Source organism: Gouania willdenowi, chromosome 3, assembly GCF_900634775.1.
Source record: "Gouania willdenowi chromosome 3, fGouWil2.1, whole genome shotgun sequence".
NCBI classification, from domain to species: domain Eukaryota; kingdom Metazoa; phylum Chordata; class Actinopteri; order Blenniiformes; family Gobiesocidae; genus Gouania; species Gouania willdenowi.
Window position 1 is genome coordinate 37,576,854 of NC_041046.1, and position 19,076 is coordinate 37,595,929.

A 19,076-nucleotide genomic window follows, 5' to 3' on the forward strand; every position below is an offset into this window, starting at 1 on the left:
ATCCCCTTCAAAAAAGGACATGTAATCTCAGTTAAGTTGGTTCTATCTTTGGTTACGTACTTATAATGTAATCCTGCTAACAGTAAAACAAGCAAATTAAAATATTCCCTCTTTGGCTGATGTGGTTATTGATTTCTTTTTCTTCATTAAAAGAGCATAGGGCTGGATCTAGAAATCAGACTCCATAGTGACACCACGGTGGTTAGTGTAACTGCAGCAATCAGCCAAGACACCGCGGGGGCGCATCAACTGTTTGTTTATCACCAGAGCACAACTGATACTGTAACTAGAGGATGGATACCTGACCAAACCCTGACGGGACCCGACGACACCGGACGGGTCGGGTTCGGTCACATAGTGTCGTTTGCACGCAGCATTTCTTTCCTGCTGCAGCAGCCACAGCCGATGTAGCCCTGAAGAATGCACCTTTAACTATAACAGTGAGAGCAATGATCCACGGATTTATTTTTCTGCACAATAACATGGATTATCCTTATCTTTGATACATGAATTTAATTATGTAAATAGATCCGATGGGTCTCTTGTGTGCACTGCGCCCCTGTTTGTGTTTAACATTCGCTTGTTACCCGTGCACTGATCTGATGTTGACATTAACAGTTGTTAATAAAATCGGTGCTTACAACTAAAACAAATGTAAATATGTCAGTTCTTAGTGAAAAAAAAAAAGCGGTATTCACTGTTGGGTCGAACTCGGATGAGAAAATGCGGCCCGATTGGCACTCCAACTGTGACACGGATATTTATTTACTCACTGTTCATGTGACTGTTTACTGCAAGACCTGTGCACATGCCTCTGCGTACATCTGTGGAACCAAACAGTAGTTTAGTCCACCATGCTTGTCTTTTTTCCAAGCCGTCTTATTCTCATTCTTCTTTATTTCCGGTATTGGGCTGCCTCTCTAAGCCGTCGAGAACGCGCACCAGCTTCATTTGACGTCACCATCAGCATCATTTGACGTCCGCAGACACTTTGGTAGAATAATTTAATTTCCATGTAATTTTTGGAAGGTTTGTTTTTCAGTGGAGTTCGTGTGCAGCAGTAGTTGAGGAGGTAGAGCAGGAAGTTTAATAAGCAAAGTTGTACTCAATGTATTCTTCTTAGTAAAGTTGTTTAAGATAATGAAAAGAACTTGAAAATGACAACTGTTACTGTGTCTGGCATTCTGTTACGTGTAGTGGTTGTTTTTATATAATGGCGCATAATGGTTACTGTGTTTAATCAGTGAGCTTAAGTTTGTGTGTATATTCATTTCATTCTCATCCTTTGTCTTGAAGAAAGTTAAACACTAAAGTAGAGATGCAGACTTCTCTAACTTCAAGCACCACAGAGAGCTGATACATCAAGGATGTTTGCTCAGCTTCCAAAAATTCCTAAACCCGTGTTTGCTTAGTTTCATCTTGGCTTCCTTTTTCAAGCGTTCCTTTCCTTTTGCAGCCTGCCACTCTCAGACTTATCCTCTCGAAAACATGTCTTTGTTTAAGTTTCCCTTGTGTCTACACATCAACTCCACCTGGCCCCCTAAAAGCAAAATTTCCTTCAACTGTATCACTATAACAATTTCTGTAATCCAAGTCGTTGGAATTCTGTCCATGCAATGAGTGTGGATTGTCAGTAATGTAACGTCTTTAAATGAATGGGAAATCTAACATGGGCCATTAGTGAAATTTAAATTAAAAAGAAAGCCATTATGCAAAAAAGAAAACATGGAGACCAAAGATGAAGTGGTGAAACTGATTATTATTGGTGCAAAAGTCCTCAACTTGTGTGCAAAGCAACCTTAAGTAACATCAGAATTGAATTTACCATCTCATGTCTTGAGCTTTTGTGACAACCACAACACTTCTCCAACCATGTGACCAGGTTGAGCTGAAACTCTCATTGTTGTCTTAATTCAGTGTGAAAATGGCCCCAAAGTTTTGAGGTTTATAGGAGGTTGGCATGGAATTCATTCTTTGGGGGAATATGCTTCACTTTGGTAATGGGCGCCTCATGTGATTTGATTTCACTCTTGCACTTTGAATAAACTCACTGCATTACTTATGTAAAATGTTTCTAAAACATTAATTAGGGCTTGGCCTTGGGAGTAAGCCTTCGTCTTGTATTATGAAGATCTGTGGACCCAGAGCAAGATTTCTATTTACTTCATGCAGTATATCAAGTTGATTAAAATGTATTTATAAGTTAAAGGGACAGCCAAACAAAATGACAAAGACGGCTCAGTTGAACAACTAAATAAAGCCCTCGCACCAAATGTGGTATGTATGTGTATAGATTTTTCTTCTTCGGATTTGTGAGGCCCTTCCCGGGGGTGCAATTTCGTGAAATTTGGCCAAAAGGTTTAGTTTGGTGAAAAATATAATGTGTAGTTTTTTGATGCAATTTCAGGACTCGTTAGCGCCTCCTAGAGTTTGTAACTTTTCACTGGTTTGAACGAGCTGGATTGCATTCAGTAGGTGTATGCAGTAGACTGTGACTAGCAAAAATGTCATTTGGAGCTATAACCTAAATTCAACAGAAAGTCTGCAATTTTGAATTTAGTGGTCCAAATGTAGCACTTTTTTTCTTTTTTTTTTTAAAGAGTAGTGCTGGCAGTTGCTGGCAGGCTAGATCATCAGGCTAAAAATGAAAAATCAAGATTCAATGCAATTAGAAAAGGAGTCCAACGCTCCTCAAAGCAGGTTATTTTATTTTTTCTGAGAGCAGACATCTTTTCCATGGAAATAAATTCTATGAGGAGATTTCGCCATTGGTTTATGTTTAAGGATTTTTTATCTTTCCAATTCACTAATATTGTTTTTTTTGCTATGGCAAGTGCCGCAAGGATGGATTGTGATTGGTTTGCTGGAATATCAAGCATAGTCAGGTCTCCTAACAGACATAGATTTGGAGATAGAGGAATCCTGTAGTCCAAAATGGAGGACAGTTTTTCAGTGATTAGAAACCAAAACTGTTGAACTGGCGAACAAAGCCATACGGCATGTAAATATGAATCAGCTGTTCCCTGGGTGCACTGAGAGCAGATGTCTGTTGGGGAGAAGCCCATTTTATACATTTTCTGTTGGGTAATGTGGGATCTGTGGAGGACCTTGTATTGAATTAGCTGAAGATTTGTGTTTTTAGTCATCTTAAAGGTATTGCAACAAATTTCTGTCCAGAAATCGGTGTTCGTGGTGATTGAGAGTTCAGCTTCCCATTTAGCGATTGGTAAGTGATTAGAGTTAGTGTTCAAGAGTGCTCTGTATATTTTTGAGAGTTTTTTTGTTTTTGTTGAGATATTTTTCATATATATGGCCAGTTCTGGAGGTTGCAAGGTGATTAAATCTATTGCCGTATTTTTCTTAATTGTCTCTGTTACTTGTAGGTATTGAAGAAAATTACTTTTATTTATATTAAATGTTTGGGTTAGATTGTTATATGTCCTGAGCTTATCATTTTCGAAGAGGTCTTGGAGATGAATAATTCCGCTATCTTCCCATGTTTTTAGATAGAGCGGTGTTTTTCTGTTTCTAAAGTCAGGGTTGTGCCAGATTGGAGACAGCATGCTAGTTTTTAATTGAACATTTGTAATGTCCAGGGCTTTCCACCACGCAGTCAGGGTGGAGGCAATTAGTGGGTGTAGCACTTTTTTTCAATTTTTGGCCAAACCACACAGTGTTTAAAAGCGAACTCCCTGGAGCGTGTTCATAATTTACACATGAAATTTAGGATTTATGTTGTAATTTTTACTAGTAGGAATTAGACGCAATTTAGAAACTGGCATTTATGTAACTCAAACTAGTTTATTGAGGTTAGAGGCAACCAATGTTTCTGATCTAAGGTTTCCTCCTTGTTGCGAAAATTCAATGATGGCTTGTTCAAAGCAAGGCAGAAATACTTTTCTGAAATTATTGCCAAAAATGTCAACAACTTTCACACGTTGTTTTCTGTAATTGAAAAGCTCACAACCCCCCCAGATCAGATAGCCCCTGAATTACTGTCAGCTGGAAAATGCAATGAATTTGCTGTATATTTCAATGAAAAAATACAATCAATAAGGTCAAACATCAGAACAAACCAGCAAAATCACAAAAAGCTTGAACAGCTTCGACCACTGAGGGATGAGTCAACTACAATGTTAGCGTTTATTACAGTGAACCCAAAAACAATAGAGGAGACTGTTCAGCAGCTGAATCCATCAACGTGTTGCCTTGACACAATACCCTCAAACTTCTTTAAAACTGTTGTAAAGTCAATTGTCACTGATTTGTGTCAGATAATTAACTGCTCATTCCGATCAGGCACCGTACCAGAATCCCTGAAGGTAGCTGCTGTGAAACCTCTGTTAAAAAAGAGAACACTGGATGCCTCTATACTGGCTAACTATAGACCAATCAGCAACCTTCCATTCATGGCCAAGATCATTGAGAAGGTGGTCTTCAACCAACTGAGTCAATTCTTAACATTCAACAAAATATTTGATAAATTTCAGTCAGGTTTTCGTTCTCATCACAGCACTGAAACTGCTCTTATCAAAGTGATCAATGACATAAGGTTGAACACTGATTCAGGAAAAGTATCTGTTCTCATTCTGTTGGATCTAGGTGCTGCATTTGACACTGTAGATCATACAATTTTGTTGCACAGATTGCAAACATGGGTTGGACTAAATGGAAAAGTAATGCAATGGTTTAAGTCATACTTGGAGGAGCGAAGCTGTTTTGTAAGCATTGGAAACTTTGAATCTGACAGATTACCAATGTCCTGTGGGGTTCATCGGGGATCTGTTCTTGGACCTCTTCTGTTTAGCCTTTATATGCTTCCTTTAGGACAAATTTTACAGAACTGTAAGGTTGATTATCAGAGCTACGCAGATGACACACAATTATATCTATCATTGAACCCAGATGACTATGGTCCCATTGAGGTGTTGTGTGACTGTTTAGAAAAAGTAAACTGCTGGATGAGTGAAAACTTCCTTCAACTAAATCATGACGAGATGGAAGTGATTGTCTTTGGTAACAAGGAAAAGAGGACAGCTGTCAGCAATTATCTTGAGTCTCGATCTTTAAAAGCTAAAGACCAAGTCAAAAACCTTGGTGTTCTGATTGACTCAGATCTTACATTCAGCAGTCAGATCAAATCTATCACAAAAACAGCCTTCTACCACCTAAAGAACATCTCCAGAGTGAAAGATTTAATGACTCAGAAAGATCAGGAGAAACTGGTCCATGCTTTTATATCCAGCAGACTGGACTATTGTAATGGTCTTCTGACAGGAATCCCCCAAAAGAGCATCAAACATCTACAGCTGGTTCAGAACGCTGCATCTCGGGTCTTAACCAGAACAAAGAGGTCAGAACACATTACTCCAGTTTTAAAGTCTTTACACTGGCTCCCAGTCAGCCTCAGAATAGACTTTAAAGTTCTGCTGCTGGTGTATAAATGTGTGAATGGGTTTGGTCCAGAATACATCAGTGAGATGTTAGTCAGGTATGAACCCAGCAGGTCTCTCAGATCCATGGACACAGGTCAGATAGTGGAGCCCAGAGCTCATAGTAAACATGGTGATGCTGCTTTTAGTTGTTATGCTGCAAAGAAGTGGAACAAACTGCCAGCAGAGCTGAAGTCAGCATCCAATGTGAACATTTTTAAATCAAAGTTAAAGGCACTTTTTTTTCTCTACTGCATATGATTGAGAGATTTTTAGTCATGTTGTTGATGTCATGATGATTTTACTGATGATTTTAATTGATTTTACTGATGATTTTAAATGTTCTTATTGATTTTAAACAATTGAATGTTTTATCATGTAAAGCACATTGAGTTGCCTTGAGTATGAAATATGCTATACAAATAAATTTGCCTTGCCTTGCCTTGCCTTGCCTTGTTTAACAGGAAGGCATGAGTGCATCTGGACTAGTCAGATGGTTGACTGTTGCATCTACATGAGTTTCAATCAACATATTTAAGTCTGATTTTCTAATTTCTTACTAAGTACAACATCAAAAGTCATCAGTAATGTTCCTAGTCTTGGGAATAACATCATAAAGTCAGATGAACAGGATAGCACGCAAGTAAGTGCTAAAACGTTGAATTGAAATGGTGTTTCATCATAGTCTTTCTATTGGAAATACCTTTTAATTTGAAAATAATCAGAAATTGTATTATTTAGATAAGGTTGTCTCTTCCCTTTTGTATTTAATCTTAAATGTAATAAACACCTCTTAAATACTGGCTTGATGCTGGTTAATTTAGTTCTTTCTCTCTCTCTTTATATGTCAAACATCTATGGGTGTATTGATACAACTTTTTTTACTTACGGATACAGATAGTGCAAACTTCATTATTAGCCAATACAGTTATCGATCTGATACCATATTTGCATGAATCATGCATACTTTTATTGCTAATATCTTGTTGTGTGGATTGTCTGAAAAGGCTTAATTGAGTGATACAGTATTTCTAGTAGTGAGACATCAACATAGGTGTAGGAGAAACTGACCTGTTTGTGATTAAAACCTTATTACCATTTTAACATTAAAAATAAGATTATTCTACAATTGAAAAAAATAAAATTGAAGATCCTGAAAAATAACCACAATGAATAAAAAGCAAACAAATGAGATATTGGAGATTTTAGATGCAGGTTATTATAATTTCATACCAGACCTATATTCAATATCTGATCAGGTCAAACTTGATAACACTTCAGTTAAGAGTTAATTTTGGTAAAAAAAAATAAATAAAATATTTGTACAAGTACACACCGTATATTAGCATGCCTTAAAAACAACTTTTAATTTATACATAAACACACTTCTACAGTAGCCATATTGGTTAACGATGGATATTGTGATTCTTTTTGCTTTATCCAACACATTTTTTTGTGTTTATTGGCTTATGTTGAGGGTGATTGTGTTTAATCAATTTACTTTTTGTCCAAAAACACAAAACCCATTGAAATCATTTTCAGCATGTAGCTTTTCTATGTACGTAGATTTGTGCTTCACATTATCAGTGGTGAGTATTACCATGGTTAGGGTTGAATATGCTGGTGCTATTATCTGCTGTTTGGCCAGCCGTCCACCTCCCCACAGAAAATGAATGTATCATGAATACCCAACAGATGGGACCTCCAGTCTCCTTTTTCCCCAGCTGCAGGATTTGATAGATAGCTCTGTGTGTGACAACGACAGCAAATGACGATCTACTAGAATAATTAATGGCCTAATATCGTTCTGAGTCAAACGTTTGTGAACGAGATATCCTCTACCTAATGTTTGATATGTATTCACTGGAGAGTCGTAACGTCTATGGTCATGATTCATATGCAGGATGTCAACCTCTTGCTTAAAAAGGTTGATTAAATGGGACGGAGAAGGCTTTTAAAATGGTGCCACTGCAGAGCAAAGCCTGATAAGAGATTTGCTGGTGAAGCATTTGAGTAATAATGGTTCTCTTACTGTATGCCTATATAATCAAAACAAATCTAGTTAACATCAGGGTTGGGGTCAATTACATTTTTTAATTACAACTACATCTTCAATTATCCATGGTCAATTACAACTCAATTATGATTATGATGACCAGCATTTTTTCCAATTACAATTTAAGTCAATTACAATTATCACAATTACTGAGTCTTTAATAGATAAGCCCATAAAACGTAACCTGGAAAGAGCCAGATTGATGTGTAGCCCTCTCTCTAAGTCGAGTGTGTCTGGTGAATCCTTTCGGAACCAGGCAGGGACATGAACAGAATGCTTGAAGCTGATTGGGTGAAGCGCCTGTCCACCATGATTTGTTTTAGCCAATCACATGGTAACAAATGATGATGCCATCAGCATGCGCCGCAGAGACGCTGCTACAACAACAAGAAGGCTCCGTTTTGTTGTCTTTACCATCCGGAAATGCACAAAGTGGCTCTCGCTATTGCTCATTCAAAAAGGAAATGCTGGATTCTTCTAAAACTGAGTTTATAGCATCTTTCTATTTTGATTAGGTGCTATGCTAATAGTGGTAGCCCAGCGAGTTCCTCTCCCCGCAACTGCACATGCGCCAGTTTTGCTTGGGTGCTTCTGACTTCTTCACACACATCCTGCCCTAAACCACGACGCTGCCACATGATTGGTTTGAACCTGTTCGATCTGCATTCGAAAGGCAAAGGCGGGAGCAGCAAAAAATGGATTCTGGTGTTTGTGAACACCAGGAAAATCCATCTTGCATGCAAGTTTACATAAAACGTAACCTTCCTCTTGTGTTTGCTTTCTGTTAGCATCTCATATGATAACGGGTCAGTTTTGTTAGTCAAAGATCAACTCCACGTTAGGACTTTTTCTTCTCCGTCAAAAACATAACAACACCGTCCAGATGAAAGTTATAACCGCACCACACCCAGCATGTGTACAACATGTGTCCTTAAAAAGGAGCGCTAGAGCCCCCTAGCTGTAGGGCATGTAAGGTGAACATAAAATCAAGAGCTAACAAGTTTAATCCATGTCTTAAATCAGCTGTGAAATACACCAAAAACTATGATCCATCATCAAATTTGTTTTTGATTTGTTTACCTTGTTAGGCTTCCTAATCAATGAAAATATTGGTATTAATATTTTTGGTGTGGGTGTCAGAGCCTTTTTTCTGTCAGTGTACTCCTAGATTTGAATAGTTTTTTAAATGGTATAAGATTTTCAAGAGAACTGACAGTTAGTGGGGTAGTTGTGTTCAGTTACATTGTAAATGACAGTTTTTCTAAAATTTCCATGCCAATTACAAAGTCAATTCACTTAACTCAATTACAATTCAATTATAATTACAACAGCAACATGTTTTTTTTTTTTACATAATTGTAATTAATTATCATTTACATGGTTACAATTATAATTGACCCTAACCCTGGTTAACATACATGTCATCATAGTTTGATTTCTTGAGCTCTTAAAGTAACTCATTAAAGCGTTGCCTATAAGGAACTGCTGATTTACTTAGGATCTTCCCATCCCAAATGACACAAAGTTAAAATGACTAGGATGTTTTAGTATAATAATTATACAGCATGATTCATGGTGGATTCATATATTCATGATCACTATACTTACATTTTTAGGGGTTTAATTTCTCAACAGCAGAAATTGAAAGCAAGAGTGGTGCAGGATAAGCTTTGCGAGAAACGAGTTTCTGAGTCTCTGCTGCTTCTCAACATCTGCCTGCAGCTGCATACCTGCCTCACCAAGCATTAGCACCCTCACACACTACTGTAGCTGGGGAATATTGATCAAGACTGCTGACATTTCAGCTTCCCTTTCACTCGGGCTGGGTGGCAGCGTGAAATCTTTTCAATAAAAAGGCATTTGCACACAGAGTAGCATGTGCATCAGGGGTGTCAAACTCATTTAGTCCAGGAGCCAAATACGAAGTAGTTTGATCTAAAGTGGGCTGCAGATTTTAGGCTGGAAAACCAGCCATTTCAACCCTAATTTCCCCAAATTGCACTTTGACGTATAAATGATACATAAAGCATGTAAAGGCCGACAATATCCAAGCAATAAGTGACAGATATCAGTCCCTGAAGGATTTTCTCTTTTATATTTGATTGGTTTTGTCACTTAAACTCATTTTTATTTAATTTGGGGGTAACTATGTGAAATCATTTGAGGGAAATTGAATTATTTGAACAAATTGAGATTTAAAAAAAATGACTGCAGTCATGCATGGGAAGATTTTTACTGAATTAGTGTATTTAGAAGGGCTGAGAGATCTACAACTGAATTATTGGTAATTTAAACAATGACTGTTGAATGTTTTTTCCGTCTTTTTTCACTTTCTCCTGCGGCCGAATTGGATGGCCTAAAAGACCGGATTTGGCCCCTGGACCTTGGGTTTGACACATGATGATGTGACATCCTCAGGAAAAAGATTCTGCTTTTGTGAACTTCATTTTAATACTTGGGATCCAAGAATTTGCATGTATTAAACTGAGCATCAGAGGGTTTAAAGATGAAAAAACAAACAATTGGCATTCGGGCAACACAAATTAATACAAATTAGAAATGCAATGACAAAATTCATTTTCTCTCCAGTGTTGGCCATGAGTGGAAATCCAATCGGACATCACTGTAGAATATTTCCCCTGGCCCTATCAATCTGTCACAAAGCTGCACTGATGGCGAGAGGCTGAGCTTATACAATTTGTTCAGCATTTAATTTAAGCACTTCGTCAATAACCCAGTTTCTCAAATAGATCAATATGTTCTTTTTGACAGGTCTTTTTAGCACATTTCTTGATTTAAGACTAAATTAAATATAGATATTTTTACTGATTGGCTGTTCAATAATATGTCTGCTGTTAAGTTTCTTCATATCATGTTTGCAATTACTGTACATACATCTTATCCACAGGGCATCACTATTGGATTCTGTGCACTGTAGCATTGACTGCAGGTTGTATTTGGCCTTGTTCGCTGTCTGAACAGTTACTTTTGTGTCAGTTATATTCATATTTATCTATGTATAGTTCATTTTTCTGAAGTTTGTTTTTTGTATATATATATATATATATATATAAGGGGTGGGGTGGAAATCAATTCACATAAGAATCACGATTCTATTTATTTACAATTCTGACTTCAAAAATCGATTTAAAAAATAAATAAATAAATAAATACTGCATCTGGAAAAGCTGAGATATAGCAGAGAAAACTGTCCTGAAATTTTTTGGGTGATCTGGTCTCCTTTTTTTGACTGTGTTTAAAAGCGGAGTCTATACTGAAGCTAATGTTGTTGTCTACACGATTAAAGGAGTTACATTTATTTATTATCATTTAATTATTTGTTTTGTGTTTTTTCCCTCATTAATTGATTAGGTTTAGTTTAATTTAATTTTTGATTCAAAACCTTTTCTGCTTTTTCACTAAAATGTGCAGGTATGTCTTCACAGAAATGTTGTCACTGTTTGTTGAAGGAACAAATATATTGTTTACTGGAATATTGCACTATAATGGTGTCACTGGTAAGAAAGATCCTATTTTTTGTTAACAGAAAGCACTATTGGAGATACTTATTCGTTTACTTTGGTATGTTGACACTTATTTACAGAAATGTTGCACTAAAATGGTGTCACTGTTCACAGGACACTTTTTCAATTCATTGTCTTTCAGAGATATAAAATAAAAATTGTATTTTTTCACTTAATCTTTTTTTTTCTTATGTCAGGTTATTGTAGATTGATTTCTGACCAATATGTCAATAATCGCAGTATCGTCATATTGTGAGATAATTATCGTGAGCTTTGTATCACGTATCGTGAGGTACCCAGAGGTTCCCACCCCGAGATGCCATAATTTGCATTAACACTCTATGCATTGTATCAACTTTTGAATTGAGAATCGGTTAAAATGAGAATTGATTTTGAATTGAATCGTGACCCTAAGAATCGGAATCGAATCGAATCATGAGACACCCAAAGATTCACATCCCTAATATACTGTATATGTAAAATATGAATTCAATGTAACAGATCCTGCATCCAACCACCTGTTCAGACCCTACTAATCCTAACTAAATTAGTTATTCAGTGTTTTTTAGCCAACGCACAATGAAAAAATGTGACATCTTACTGTGTTGACACTCAAAAACCATACAATATATAATCCATACCGTGCAGCTGGTAAATCATCCAATTTTTCTCCGTGACATACTCCTCTGTACAAGACTGTGGAAATATTATTTGCTTGACTTTCCACCGCACTACTTTTATGGCTTACTAGTGGGATATTAAAAAAAAATGCCACCAATTACAAATTTATCTTGAAAAATTTCCGCTCTTTGTCACAACTACAGTAGTAGTACACAATTATTGTAACTGGCACATGCCATACCTACTGTTACTTACAGTTACTGTGAAATAAGAACCTTCTGTGTTTTTTCTCGTTCTTGTTAGGTGTTGTGGAAGTAGCAGAAGAAGGTTGAAGGACCTGAAAGTGGAAGTCGACAATTGACAGCATGTACAGTGCTTTTCTTTCTTTCTAAATGGAGTAGAGGTCAGTATCACCATTTCTATAGTCCTTCCAGGTCTCTATATACAGAGCGCTTTGAAATTCAAGGTAAAAAGTTTATGCTTTGAAAAACACAACCTTGACAGAATGGAATGAAAGAATTACTGTATTTTCTGGACGATAAGCCACTACTTTTTTTCTCGCGCTTTTTTCACACTCACACTAGATCAGGGGTGCTCAATGCGTCGATCGCCATCTATCTTTGTTGTGGCTCTTTATGAAGTGAGCAGCTGTGTTTGGAGCGTCAGTGTGGATTTCAACTGTCAGATGATCTGAGAAGCTGCTGGAAAAAAACTGCTGACCAACACACTTTCACACAGTTTTTGTTCTGCCATCATCAAATGGAAAGTCTACGTTTTTACTCTGTATATTTTTGATTTTATATATATAATTTTGATTTTGCTGATATTGGACTGATTTTATATTAATATCTGATTGGGACATCCTTAATTATTTTGTTCAATTTCTGAATGTGATATTTATTCATGTTACACAAATAACTACTTGCACATGCAGGAGCCCTAAAACAACCCTTGATATTTTCTTTATTATATTTACTGTGAAAGGGTTTTGCAGGTGTGATGAAACGACACATTAAGGCATTCCTTGTTATAATCAGAGTTGAAAGCTCAGGAGGAGCTTTTTGAGCATTCTCTGGGTTTATTAGCTGGTGCAATGTGGATAATTGAGTATCTGCACCAAGAGAAACATCTGGGCTGAAGAAAGATACTGAAACATCCCTGAGCATTATTATTATTATCTCTTCCCTCACCATCAAGTGCCTTAATGATCTTTTAAGGTTGTCATGACGCTGGCACAGTTTTGATAATTTTCTAATTCTCTTGAACTTAATGAGTAATTCAAGAAGGAATTCAGTTGTGATTCAGGGTTCCTATTGTTTTAGTTGAATGGTGACCAATGTGAATGTGGCTGAGCTGCTCTCTGTCTTCATCTGTCCGTGTTTGTAATCTGTGCCGTCCTCAAACTGTGATTCAGTGTTGCCAAACCCAATTTGTCTCAAAAGTCATCAACTAACTGATTGGCTAATGGGCCAAGAGTACTCATTTCAGTTTCATTTTCATTTTATTTCATACACTTAAGCATTTGTAATTGTATTCAAATGATGAGTCGAGCATTATCTGTGTATAGTGCTTACAGAATAGTTGTTTCAGAAAAACTTGGCATCGGCATTATATAAATTATAGATGTTAATGAAGAAAAAAGAGGAAAGTTGTATTAAATATAGTTTAGCAGCACATAAATGTAATAGTTTCTCTGAAGAGTGTGTAATTCTCACATTATTTTCTTTTCAGTCAAACTGTTATTTATCTATTCCGTGGTTTACGTTCTAAGAGTTGCACTCAGTGGATTGGTGCTCGGATATTTTTCTGCATAGTTAGAATGTTGTGCATTTACTGGTGTTATTCTGATGTTTTTGTCCTGTAATCCCAAAGAAGATTGTGTTCATTGTGTGAATTCACCTTGCATTGAACTAATGTAGGGCCCTATGAAATCCATTTTATTTATTTTTTCCAAATTCCGTGTTTTCTTCATATTTTAAAAAAAAAATCAATCATTTTTTTTCAGAAAATAACAGTTTTTAACTCCTGTGAGGAAACATAACGATTTTATGATTCTGTCTGCAATTCCGTTAACGTGGAAATTTACTAATGACCGTACTTTAGGCCCGAAAATATTTTAGACCTGTATAGGAGACATTTATTTCATTGGTAATGTTATATACAGATCTGAACTTTCTGTTCATCAATCAACAGTTGTGTAGTGCGAATCATGGCAATTCTTTCTTTTTGGCACAAGCATCTAACTTGACCTGCTTCCCAGACAGTGTCCCTCCTTTTTTGATTCTTAAAATGTTCTGCTCTATTTGATTGAGTTTAAATCCCTCCTCAGCAGGCCTCTGCTATAAATGCTATGTTTTATCTCTATGCAGAGGATTAAGCAAATCATTACCAGTTCTGAACCAGCTGTACTTTGTGCATGTTTGCATGTATTCATGTACATGTATTGTTGTTGCTTTAGTGGAAATTATCATAAAGAATTTATGAAGTGCTGTATGTTCATTCTTATTGGACTGTGGAGTTAAACTAAAGACAGTTTGTAGTGTACAGGCGAGAAAATAATTAACCGTCAGACTGGCTTGAGTGTTAAACTAACAGGAATTACTATTTCAAACAAGATGAAAGTAGTGTCAAGGACTATTGTTAACACTACTGAGGAGAAATGTGTCTCAAGAAGGAAAGCTGAACCAGATAAGGATGATACGGAATAACAAATGTGGCAGATTTAAGACAGCATAAATTACCATAACTTGGTGCAACAATCTGACAAGTACACTACATGGAACCATTTCTATTCACAGGGAACAGGTGACAAGACCCACTTGTGTTGTGGGTCACTTCTGGATACTGGGGTTGCATAAGTAATAGCATGCAGGGTAATGCAGGCCTGGGCAATTCGGCATCAATCAGTGACAGCCCATAGTCAATTACAGAATCTTGACTTTACAATTTACATTGACTTTAATATTTTTTCCTGCTTAAAGCTGCTCAGGATTAGATTCGGTTAGATTCAGATCTTTTCATGTATGCTTAAAATAAACATCTGCCTTCTTTTGCCACAATTTTCAGTCCATGAAAATAACAGAAATGTGTTGGGAAGTCACTTTGGCAGAGGCATTTGAGGTGAACACAAGGCATTGTGGTAAGAATGAAGTAAAAACACTTCTATGCATCCGTCTACGGGACTCCACATCCCACTGTGCAATGTGCGAAACCTCTCCGACATTTTCAAGAACAGTGTGTTTTTATTTTTATTTATTTTTTGGAGCAAATGGTTGTTTTGTGGAAAAGAATAAAGACCTACACTCTGTCTGGATGGCCATTGTAAATGATGCTGTACTGGGCTTACAGAAATATTTTAGTTATTGCTATGTTGGACTGAAGAACAATATTCTTCCCACATCACAGATTTATCATGAAACTGATAAACTGACTTTGCAGTGGCTGTCATAAATGTCTGCCTTTTATCACTGAGAGGAAAAAGCAGTGAAATGCCAGGAGTTTGGCCTACGACACCTTCACCTCACATATACTAAGTGTCTGCTTCAATGGTCCCTTAAGGTTTGCTCCTGCTGCAATTTTATTGCCTTGACGACTGCTTGTAATTTTTACACTGTAGTGGGAGAAGAAAAACAAGCACTCTCAGCTATGAGCTGCACCACCGCTGATGTTCTCACTTTGCTGTAAATGTCAAAAAATGAGTGAAGGAGAGCAGCGACTAGTCATTAGAGAAGGTTTTTCTGTGCCACTTCCTGAGACATGTTAGATTCACATTTGAATGAATAAACATGTCAGAATTGTGTGCTTAGTCCAAACTCATCAGATTTGTCACGACTCACATGCTTGATCTATTATACGTTTTACCGCAGTATGGCATTCAGAAAATAATCATATGCTACATTCAACCCACCTGAAAGGCTGAAGCTTACAATCCAAGTACACTTTTGATGATCTGCAGCTTCTGCAGCAAGAACGCTCTGCATTAATAGACAGGCAAGTGCACTGGGGAAGGTGAGAGTTAGTGGTGGTGAAGCAACTCGACTGTTTGCTCAGACAGTTGGTGTAAAACTGTCAGCACGATCAAATGAGCTGTCAAAGGTGCCAAGCAGTTTGGTAAAGGTACATGAGATTTACTGACAGTTTGTTATGCTGGCCATGATGTACATTGGCAATTTGTGCTGAAGTCTGTCTGTAAAGGTGCCTAATTTAATTCTTTAATATGCAACAGTTAGTTTCGACCAATTAATTTGATTGGAAAAGAGACATTCCATGAGTGCTGATGTAGAGTAACAACAGCACTGGGACAATTTACAGACAATATCACACCGATGTACAGGCCTTCTAATAACCATTCAGTTAGGGAGACACAGCTGTTGCCAGGCAACACATAAACATTTCCTACCAGTTTTGGACCTATTTGTTTTGGCGAAGCATAATAAATGATTAAATAAACAAATCCTAATCTCTTGTCACTTAATATTTTTGACTAATAAAATGCGGTTGTAGAACTGTTGTATAAAAGCAATATCAAAGTCTAGGTCGTGCTGTTGGTCTGAATATCGGCACTGGTGTGATTATCTACAACCGAATCGTGTGGTATTGCTTAAATATATGATCTTTTAAAGGGGCAGTATTATGAAAAAATCACTTTATATTGGTTTTGCTACAGTGATATACATCCCTTTAGCCTCATTCCCTCCCTTGTTATTCCACATTTTATAAAAGGTCAGCTCCAAACGGGCGAGTTGGATTTAGGGTGATTTCACATGATCGAAACTCCTCCTGACAATCCTGGCTCCTCCTACCATATAAGATTGCCAGCTCCTCCCTCCTCTACCTCACAGGTAATACAAACACTGTGGTTTAATATAGGACATACATTGTACTTTATTGTCATATGTAAAGCTACATGCACGAAAGGTGTTCCCTGCATTCAACCCCTCCCTGAGAAGCAGTAGGCAGCTACGGAGTAGCGCCCTGGGAGCAGTTACAATCAGTTTCGTTTTTAGTACCCGTTATATTGCCTTGTATCACCTTTGAGATGATCTGACGTGTTTGTGACCCAATGCGACGCAGCAATAGGACAAAACAGTGGACTATCATCTTTCCTGTAATCAGTAGAAGAGAGGATGACAAGAAAGCGATGTAGCAGCAGCTAACTAACTCCGCTGCAGCTGATATGATAAACACATCGTGGAGCAGCTTTTGTCAGACTCACAATCACAATAACAGCCTAAATAGCCATGTGTTTTACTGTAATGTGCAATTTTTTGGCTGAAAACAATAAGTGTGTGCATAGCAAAAGAAAATGACTATGATCAGCTGTTGTATGGAGTCTGCATCTACAGACACGCCCACTCATACATATGCATTAAGTCTCCAAAACAGCCCATTTTTAGAAGCGTCATTAAACTGACTTTCAGAGGGCTAAAACTCTGGAAAACAGGCGAGTTTGGGAAAATAAACCTCATACTATGTTTTTGGGGTTCTTAGAACAAATAGAGAAGCGTGAAAAATAGCATCATACTGGACCTTTAAACATTTTAAAGGATGTTTTTTTCTATAACAAGAGCTCTCAAACTTTTTACAGAGGAGAACATTTTTCAAGTACCCCTTCCTAATCCTCACGTCAACTTAAGACAATTTACTGCTATTCGTAGGAATTTAGGAATAATTCATGCTTTGAACTCTTCAATTTGAATATTTAAGATCTTTCCAGTAGAAATTAATTTAAAGAGTACCTGTACTACTCTTGTATATAACATAAAATGTGTTTCATGTATTCATAATAAACAAAAAATGTCAAGTATGTTTGTTTTAATGATGCATTGCTCCCCATATGTAGTTCTAAACTTTTGTAATGGTACAACATAATTCATAGTTTTTTAAAAATTGTTTTACTGATCCCTGGGGGTCCTCGGAAGCCAGTTTAAGAACAGCTGTTCCACAGCAGCATGGCTTGGTATAGGTTTTTTCCCAAATGATAAAGGTTCATCATTTGTTTCTTAATTCACCTAATTATACACAGATATGACTACAGTGTGTGTAGGTTTTTTCATTTGATCTGAAAGATTCATGCAACTATATAAAAATGTAAACAAGCTTCTACATGTAATTTTCATTCGTTAGAAGCAGGTCACTGCAAGCATGTAATTTGAAAAGCTTTTGCGTTCCAGTGTCTTACACCCAATTCTGTTGAGCATGAAACACTTTTTTCACCCTCTGACAGGATTGTTTTCCACCTCCTGTCGATGCTCATCCTTGGCTTTAATAAAACACATGTTGGGTTTTTTTCTCTTGTAGAATCCAAAAAGCATCACCACCAGAGGAATTATATCTATTCAAAACACCCTGCTCACAGCCAGTGGATTACACTAAAAGCCTTTTGCCAAAAAAATAAATCTCTGCGTATTACTGAACCACAAAATAAAATAAAAACCTCTGCCAAGCTGGGTCTTGCATGTTTAAATCACCAACATGTTGCTAAGTAAAATAAGACACACTTGATTCACACCGCAACTATTAACGGCGTGCTATTACTTGTGCTTCAGTTAGTATTTGTGCATAATTTGTAAGGAATAAACAAATGATTTTCAGAGCCTTTGACAAATCAAACTGAGCTGAGAATAAGGTTTTAAAGGGGTTGAAAATTTCCCATAAATGTCCACAGAAACCTAAGATCAGCAATTTTAGGAATATTCAAAAATACAAACTTCATTTGAATTATTCATTGGAATTAACCAGAAATTGGAAGTTTCTTTTAAATAACTGATGCTGATATTTTAGCAGTGGCGGCTGCTGGTCTTTCATGCAGGGGAAGCTCATTTTCTGCCTACTTCAGAAAATGTATCTGTTTATTTAAATGTGAATTCTAGTAGAATTCACATTTTGTTAACAACTATTTGTAGATTATCTCACACACGTGCGCGCGCACACGCACGCACGCGCACAGGAGTGTGAGTGTTTGGTCAAAAGTCTCACAACACAAGCAGTAACAGTCTCCACAAACACCAAAAACAGACACTAGGTTTGTCAGAAGTTGATTCGCTATGAGAGGATCAGCAAAGTCTCCGTGTCAACACAGAGCAACGGACTGAAATATTTGAAAAACCCGCCTGTGTGCTTACAACGTCATACTCTCTGATTGGCTCATTTCGCTGTCAATCAAAATTGAATTAGCCTGAGACAGATCATCCAATCATCATCCATTATTCCAGCGTCCGGAACAGACAGATCCAGCCCACTGCTCCATAGACCTCCTGTGAATCCCGGCGTCCGATGGGCGGGACTAACTGCGTCATAACCGAGCATTTATCCAATGAGCGTCTAGTTTGACTGCAATGGATCAACCACTAAATCCTCTCCCATTGAAGTCAATTGAAGCTGAACTTCACCACTGTTTATTAACACTGTGACGCTGCGGTAATGAATGAAGAACGTCACGCT

General features: G+C 37.2%; 1 protein-coding gene across 2 annotated transcripts in view; it reads left to right on the top strand.

Moving 5' to 3' along the window:
- The window catches only part of glceb (glucuronic acid epimerase b), a 61,828-nt gene that overhangs the window by 15,088 nt on the left and 27,664 nt on the right, over window positions 1-19,076 (top strand). The window contains exon 2 of one of the 2 annotated variants that reach the window (XM_028442051.1): window positions 11,937-12,036. The exons of the other annotated variant lie outside the window; for it this stretch is intronic. The gene's annotated coding sequence lies outside the window, so the exon portion shown is untranslated. The remainder of the gene's footprint in view (window positions 1-11,936; window positions 12,037-19,076) is intronic. 2 annotated transcript variants of the gene reach the window in all.